We start from the raw sequence: 8,762 nt of genomic DNA, 5'->3' as shown, positions 1-8,762 counted from the left end.
ACAGTTAACCGAATTGCGGAATGGGCTTCAAACTATACATTGACGGTGGGGAGCATTATTTACACTTGACGCTACTTTTATTTACAAAACGTAACCCAGGACCTGTAATTGTTCTTTCTGTGGGGGGGGGGAGAGAGACAGCCTGCTCTGCATCGACGCACCACGAAAGCACCCAAAAACGCACCAATACACCCTCAAGCACCAATTGGTGCAGTCACCATTGTTCATCAGTGTTCAATAATAAAAATAACCAAACAACCCCTAACCCTGCAGGTGGTCTCTTGCTCTTCGGCTCCCTCTGCTGGCTATTATTATTTTCTTCCAGTTGTTGTCATTTTCTTTGCTTTTCTTACTGGCGGCCTAATTTGAACTGAAAAATGCACCCAATGTGTCCTTTTTATTTATTTATGGCCCACCAGGCCGACTACGTGTGGTTCACCTGTGGGGCATCGGTGCCCTGTGGCCAAGGTCCGCCAGCAAGATTTCGGGCCCTCATGGCCGGTTCCAGCAGAGGGGCCATGCCCCAACCCATGGGGTCCATAAGTGGTGCTCGGCCACAGACATGTGGTCCATCATGTGGTGCATCGATGCAGACAGCTGGTTCTGAGAGTTCCGGGCGCACAATGGCCGACTCACGCACGCTCCCCTCGGCGCCCAATGGCGCACAGGTCATGTGGGAGACAAAAGGGAAAAGACAAATGAGCGAGGGGTAAGGTCACAAGGGTACACATCAATAAGGCAATGCAAGGCGAAATGCGCACGGAGGGCGAAGTGAGAAAGCTCGTCCCTACCGTACGTCACCCCCCTGTCACCTACACTACCCTTGCCCTTACCCCATATGTACAAAATCTACACATTACAAATTCGTCACTACTGTCACGTCTTTCCCATATTTCCCCGATACCAAATTCATCTCCGCAATCCCTCTACTTCAAAATTTGCCATCACCCAATTCATCATCAATCCTCATAAGGAGGAAGAGATGGAACATCAAAGCACAATGTCACACCCACGTCATGATGCGTCTCACAATCCAAACATTTGCATCATAAAAAATAATCAAAACATGGCATGGTGTGGAGTACCTGTCACCTCAGGTGAGTGGATGCAGATGGTGCGAGGAGACTCCAATCCTAACTATCCTCTAAATGACATTAACACACTTTACACTACCCGGGGTCTTTCCCTGCCAATCCATTGGCCACTTACACTATGGGTTCTAGTAACCAATTCCCATTGACCAAACTGTGGTGCTTCTCAATTTGGGGTCTCACTCCCCCGATTCATCTCCCGGTGCCCTTGCACAATTTCTGGGCTGTGACGTGTAGCTCTCCCAGCAGGTCTACCCACCTGCACACCTCCACCACTGCAGTTGCCACCCGAGCTTACCTAGCTCCTCACCCTAACCTATCTAATTGGGGAAGGCCCCTCCTGGCTCTGTCACCCCTCGGTGCCCTCTGGCACTGGGCTACCCGGGTCCGTCCTCCGGATCCTCGGGCCCCATCCACAACTGCCGGCTCCCAGAGCCCACCTGCGGCCTCACCTGGCCGACATCCTCACAGTGGTGGAGTGCCCAAACCAACTACACACACTAACAGGCTACACACCCAGCCATTTCCACAACACTAATGCACCCATCCAAACATCATTCTTCCACCCGCACCACAGATGCCAATATCCAACCACAATTTACCTATACCCTCTACCTAACACTTACACTACCCGCTCCGGGTATTCGTGATGGGGGTCCACTCTTCCCCCATTCACACCTCCGCACCATCCACTCCACTACCATCCATTCCAACACTCCATATACTTCACACTACCAGTTATTCCATACACCTGTTGGTGCACACCTGTGCACTCACACCTGGTGCCACCTGCACCCTCCTCCTCTTCCTGGACCATTTGGTCAGCACCATACACATCACTATCACTATCACTCTTACTCATACACTGCTCCATCCACCTGTTCAGCTGCACACCTGTGCAATCACACCTGTTCAATCACACCTGTTCCTCATACCTGTTGTTGCACTTGAATACACCTCCAACACTCACACGGCATCATCTCAACTACCTGTTGCCCTGCTAACTTAGTGCTCCCCGTCTTCCCTTTAAACTAAGCACATACCACGTCATTATCATCCACACTAATCTACCTGCGTCCCCACTACAGGTATCAGTCACTAACTAATCTTAACGTTACCTAATGTCAATCTCTAGGACCCTACACATTATCCAAACCCTCCCTCGGCGAGCTTACACTGCCATAAACCCCATAAACTAGTGCTCCTTTGCCCCCCTCTTCTGTGAGGGATGACAGAGTTGCCATCCCACCACAGCGGGGCATCTCTCACTATCAATTTTGCACATCAAATTTCAACAAATCAAAAATTTGCCAATCATCTGCCAATCACTGTACCAATCCTCTGCCAATCATCACTCTGCCAATCCCTTTGCCAATCATCAAATTTTGCTTTTTTCTAATTTTGGGTCCAAAACACTAACCTCATCACCCGTCTACTTACTAGATCCTCTTGGTGCGCCAATTCACTTCCACAGCCCGGCTTCGTAAAGCCGAGCAATGAATGCGGGTTGTTTGGTGCCGGCGGCTGGATGCGTCCGGCACTCGGTGCAGGGAAGGACGTTTCCCCGGGCCGAGATCCCACGCACCACCTCGGCGCGGAGCCATCCAATTGCCCGATCTCGACCTGCCGGAACGCCTTAACAAAAAGGGGTCGCCATGACGACCCTTTCTATCGGGCTGCCCGCTCCGCCTAGTGGAGCACGGACGCGGCCGTGCAAAGCGAGGCCCAGCGTGGATCGCGTACGGCGGTCCTTTCGAACCCGCCGTGGTTCGGATCCCCGCTGGTTCTCGCGGCACGCGAAGCCCGGCACGCACCGAGGGCCCGATTCGGCTAAATGTCGTTTTAACCACTAACCCGGTTACCGTCGATGCCTCACCTGCATGCTTACACGCATACGCTACCCCTTTCTTGCTCATACATCCAGCTATTCCCATGCTCCTCGTCATTGCACCTTCTCTTCCACACCCAGGTACACTCATTCCGCTCACAGACTTGGTCACACACCTGACCACCGAACACCTTGGCACACATTCGTCATTCCCACACCTCACCAACACACCTCTTCGCGCCCCCTTCTCGGTCACCTCCTCTGTGACAATCACAGGTGTGCTCTCACTCGCACACCCAACCACGTGCCTCACTACTAATTCCAGCGTGCATTCCCATACACGCTCTACCATTCCAGGTGTGCATCCTTCCATTCCAGGTGTACATCCTCTCTCACCTGTCACAACCAACTCACGCTCCGTGTCACCCTTACTACTCTTACCTCCACTCTGGACAGCGCACTCACCCTTACTCTCGACAGCGCACTCTTTCCTCATGCACCCGTCCGTTACACACCTTTCTCGCGCACACTCTCCCGTTACACCCTCTGTAACACTCACCACAGGCATGCATTCTCCCTCACTCTTGACAGCGCACTCTTTCCCCATGCACCCGTCCGTTACACACCTTTCTCGCGCATCCTCTTGCGCACACTCTTTCGTTACTTCCTCCGTAACACTCACCACAGGCGTGCATGCTTCCGTTACATCCTCTGTAACACTTCTCACTACGCGCTTCCATGTGCTCCCTCGCACACGCGCTACGACCGACTCACTCTCGACAGCACACTCACTCCTCGGCGCGCACTTTTTCCTCACACACCCCATGGTCGGACATTCTCGCACACCTCTTTTTTCACACACCGTACCTGTCGCACACTTCACCAACGGCCTCTCACGAACACCCGGGTCCACAACAACCCCCAAGCCGACTGAAGCTCCCCTCACATCATGTACATTTCCTCGTATATCGCCACTCACCTTGGCACCTCGTCTCCGCACCTCCTTCGCCACCTGCAAACTCTTTATTTGGTTAGCGAGCACATAATTATGAGTTGAGCACCAACCTTGCACATATTCCATCACCTCCTCCTGGATTTCTCTTTTAGTTTCTGTCCGTCTCTTCTTAATTTCACTCACCTCTTCTTCCACTTCCTCTAATTTTTGCTTCACCTCTTTTATTTCCCGTTGCGTCTCCTCAAGTTCGTCCTCTAAGGCTACCGTGACCGTCTCTATGTGCGTCCTTACCTGCCGGTCGTTCGTTTCCATTACCTCTGTCACCTCGTCCAACCTCATTGTCAGTCCCTCACGTACCATCTGACATTGCCTCTGTGTCGCTATTAAATCGTCCTTGATGTCTCTTTGTGTTGCTTTTAACCCTCCTAGTACCGCAGTGTTCTTTTGTACCTGCTCCGTTCGTTCTTTTTGTCCCTCCGTCAGCTGTTCCACCTCCTCCGTCAGGTCCTCTATGCCCCCCTGTAACCTAGCCGTATTATTCCTCCCCTCTTTCTCTATACGCTTTTCGCCTCGCTTTACCTCCTCGCGTACCCCCGAGACCTCCTCACTTACACCTCGTCGTATCTCCTCTTTCATCTCCTCCATCTCTTTTGTAGATGCCACCCTCATCTGTCCCAATTCATCCCTCTGAGCATCCAATTTACTTTCTAACCCGATTTTCACCTCCTCTATCTGGTTCCCCATCTGTTCGATTTCCCGGGCGGATTGCTCCCCTATTTCCCGCAATTTGTCTTCCATCCTATTTTCTAACCCCATTAACCCATTTTTCACCCCCTCTATCTGATTCTCCTGGGCAGCCATTCTATTTTCCACCCCCGTTAACCCATGTTTCACCCCTTCTATCCCATTGTCTAACCCCATAAATTTCTTGTCTAATCCCTCAAATTTAGCTTCTAGCCATTCCCCCATTTCTCCCATTTTGCCCCCCATTTCTCCCATTTTGCCCCCCATCTCGCCCCCCAATCGCTCTCTATCAGCCTTCGCTTCGTCCCTCATTGCCCCCATTTGCTCACTCTGAGCATCCATTCGCTCACCCTGAGCATCCATTTTTGCCATCAGTTGGGTCAAGAATAATCTGAGGTCAAACCCGGTTTGCCCAGCGTCCCCAGCCGCCACCGCGGGCTCGCCCTCTGTGGCGCCGCTATTTTGGGACCCTTCAACCACGTGCGCGAGCGCGCCATTTTGTGCACCTGATACCCCCTCAATCACCTCCTCCATATTCATTTCCCCGAGGTCCTGGGTCGATTCCACCCCGTCTATCTCTCCCACCGGCATCCCGTCGCCTTGACCAGCCATGGCGCGATTTCAAAATTCGGGTTTTGCTTTAAAACACAATTTTCCAGCAGCTCGTAATTTTGAGCGCGTTAAGCGCGCTTCGGGCCTCGTATCTCACTCCCCGACACCAATTTGTTACTGTAATAACACAATTGGTGTCCAAAATTTGGGCTAAATAAATTTAGTCCCAGGTTCGAATCCCAACTCCTGACTACCAATTTGTTACGGACCGCGGATTAGATGTTATTTTGACCGAGCGGTGGTGTAACCGCGGCCGAACAGTTATTCCCCGACTCAAACCCGATTCAACCCAAACGTTGGCCGTATCGCGCCACGGCTACTCAATCGGGAAAACTCTAAAGCGACCGAATGCAAAGAGGAAGAAGACGTACAGAAGAGTAACGGGATTTATTATTTACACACACAAGCAAAAAGGAGCAGTCACGATTATTTACAGAAACATGAGACGCAGGTGACACAGTGAATTCCTTATACAAGCTTAATTACCTACCCAGGACAGAACAAACAAAGACACTGACTCACGCGGGGAATTGCAGAGTGGATTGCTGGAAGGAGGTGTGTGGCTGGGGGACGGGGGGACGGCACGGAGCTGGCTGGAGCTTGATCCCGCACGGGACGTCGGGCTGGACCTCGACGGCCGCTGATGCCACCGAGCCTGTCGTGTGCGCGGAGTCACGGGTCGGAGCTGCTTGTCTCAGTAAAAGCGCATCTGCTCTGGCGACCCAGCTCTTTCTTTGGACTCAGTAAAAGCGCAACTCTCTGACGACCCAGCTCTTTCTTTGGACTCAGTAAAAGCGCAACTCTCTGATGACCCAGCTCTTTCTTTGGACTCAGTAAAAGCGCAACTCTCTGACGACCCAGCTCTTGTCTCCTCCCTCCTTGTCTCAACTCTGGACTTCTCTCTTGGACTCAACTGCTCGACTTCTCTCGGACCCAACTGCTCGACTTCTCTCTTGGACTCACTCCTTCGGGAACGCCCCGCCGGCGGGTTATATAGGCCCCGCCCCTCAACCTTTGCGAACCTCCCCCAAACGTTCTTCCTCCGCCCTCTCTAGCCAAACCCCTTGTTCATGGTTGGTCGAGTGGGGCTGGCTCACTCCTCCCCTCTATGACGAGGTGGAGACATGCCTTTCTTCCCCAACCCTGCCTCGTGGCCAATGGTGGTTGAAGAGAAAACCGCCCAAAATGCAGTTGGCCATTGAAATGAAATGAAAGGGGATCTACTCTTATTTCACTTGGTACAATGGAGTATTTAAGTTAATGGGAGACACAGCCTTACCCTAAGACACATAATAAGATATAAGCTATCGAACAGGGGCATTCTATGATTGGCTGACGTGTATGCTTATGGACTAATTACCGAGACGCCCTTTTTTCCTTCATAGAACTCTGGAGGCAAGAGGGGCCATATCCAACCAATGGTACACAGCAGTTTACCACAATCCAATACACACAATCAAAAACAATGCCATCCTCATATCCACAACAATATATATATATACATACATACATACATACATATATATATATACACACATACATACATACACACATACACACATACACACATACATACATACATACATACATACATACATACACACACACATATATTGTTGCGGAACCCGACGTCGGCCTATGGTTCCCCTTTGAGGGGGGATTAAGCCCCTCGTCTGTTACTGACCGACGTGGTCCCGGGGGTATGACGCCACGCCCGGTCGGCGCTGGATAGGGTTTTAGGCCCACAAGTCCTATGACCTAAATACCAGCGCTTCCCGGTACGCGAAGGAACACCCCCGCTCACGGCCGCAGCGTAATAGATGTTGCGCCGAGCGAAGCGAACCGCGGCATGAGCCGTTTACCAAGACTAGACCCGATCCTGAAACGTTCGCCAAATCGTGCCACAGATATTCAATGAGGGAAAAGACAAAGACGACACGGATGTGAAGAAGAGGAAGACGAAGGCAAAAAGGTTTGAAATACGAATATGATTTATTTACTATTTACAATCAAAAGAAACCAAGGAGAAGGAAGGATAATAAAATAAAGGCAGAAAGAGGGTCGGACCAGAAGGACACAGTGAAAATTCTAGCTTATCTATTACAGTCTTGATTAACCCAGGGACAGAACAAACAAAGACAGACTCACACGGGGAATTGCAGAGTGGATTGGCTGGAAGGAGGAATGGGAAGGTTCAGCTGGGGCAGATGGTTCGGGCTTCATCCCGCACGGGACGTCGGGCTGGACCTCGACGGCGACCGATGCCTCCGCAATCTGGCTCCCGCGTCGCAGCGGGTCGAAACTGCGTGGACTCTAAGCCGGTGGTGGTGGACTCTCTGGGGACTCAACGTGGGGATCCCTTACTCATCTGCCGTCCCTGGCGCAACTCTTAGAACTCAATGGTTCGCTCTCCGTGCTGCCATGGGGACGTCGTGTGCTTTCTCAGGACTCATCTCAGGTGGGGGCGCCTCCCGTGGGTTATATATAGCCCCACCCTTGAACCTCTTCAAACCTCCCCGATCGCTCTTCCTCCGCAGAAAGCTTCAGGGACCACTGACAAGGTCGTTCTTCAGGGACCACTGTATGAGGCAGCAACTGTGGCAGAATTGACCAATTCCCAAGATTCCCAAATTTTTCTAAAAATTTGAAAATAAATTGTGTGAAGGTTAACAGGTGCTAACTGATAGTCACCATGGTGTTTGACGCAGAAAAGTTTGCGGCGTCCCCTAATGAGGCGCAGTTCCAGGCGTTAAAAAGATCGGAACTCATGATATTGGCCAAATATTTTAACTTGGAGGTCCGAGTTAGCATGAAGAAAGCAGAGATGCAGACATTGGTGGTGGAGTCTCTAGTGGGACAAGGAACATGGGAAGAGGTGGTAGCCTTGGATTGGTTACCCTAGGAAAAAGAAAATGTGGAGCTCCGGAAAATGGAGATGCAACTGCAGAGCCAGGAAACGTTAAAAGAGTTGGAATGGAAAGCCGAAGAAAGAAGAGCAGAGGAAAGAGCAGAGGAAAGGAGAGCCGAAAGGGAGTTAAAGGAACGGTACATGGAGTATCAGAAGGAACTTAAACTCAAGCAGCTAGAATTACTGGGAGAACGGAGAGAAGTAGTATCCATGCCGGCCAGTTCGACAACTAGTGAGAACTCTTGGGATGTTGGTAGGCATGTGAGGCTGGTTCCACCCTTCAATGAAAAGGAGGTAGCCAAGTTCTTTTTACATTTTGAGAAGGTGGCTCAAATGCGAAAATGGCCTGTGGGGTCCTGGACTATGTTAGTGCAAAGTGTTCTGGTGGGTAAAGCTCAAGATATCTATTCGGCTTTACCGATTGACCAATGTGCAGATTATGAGATAGTGAAGAAAGCCATTCTCAAAGCCTATGAATTGGTCCCTGAAGCTTACCGACAAAAATTCAGGAATGCCAGGAAGAGGGAGAGTGAGACCCATGTGGAGTTTGCCAGAATGAAGGAAACCATGTTTGATAGGTGGTGTGACTCGAAGGAGATTGGGAAAGACTTCAACCTGTTACGA

At 51.0% G+C, this 8,762-nt stretch overlaps 2 protein-coding genes across 2 annotated transcripts in view; one reads left to right on the top strand and one right to left on the bottom strand.

Annotated features, from left to right (window-relative positions):
- LOC137410862 (protein farnesyltransferase subunit beta-like) overlaps positions 1 to 499 on the bottom strand; it is a 66,370-nt gene extending 65,871 nt beyond the window's left edge. Inside the window, exon 1 of the transcript XR_013624958.1 lies at positions 440 to 499. The gene's annotated coding sequence lies outside the window, so the exon portion shown is untranslated. The remainder of the gene's footprint in view (positions 1 to 439) is intronic.
- RTF1 (RTF1 homolog, Paf1/RNA polymerase II complex component) overlaps positions 1 to 8,762 on the top strand; it is a gene marked incomplete at its 5' end in the record, with an annotated part of 68,781 nt that overhangs the window by 34,232 nt on the left and 25,787 nt on the right.

Source organism: Myxine glutinosa, chromosome 11 (assembly GCF_964187855.1).
Source record: "Myxine glutinosa chromosome 11, kmMyxGlut1.1, whole genome shotgun sequence".
NCBI classification, from domain to species: domain Eukaryota; kingdom Metazoa; phylum Chordata; class Myxini; order Myxiniformes; family Myxinidae; genus Myxine; species Myxine glutinosa.
Note: the sequence above shows the minus strand (reverse complement) of the source record. Positions and strands in the feature narration are given on the sequence as shown.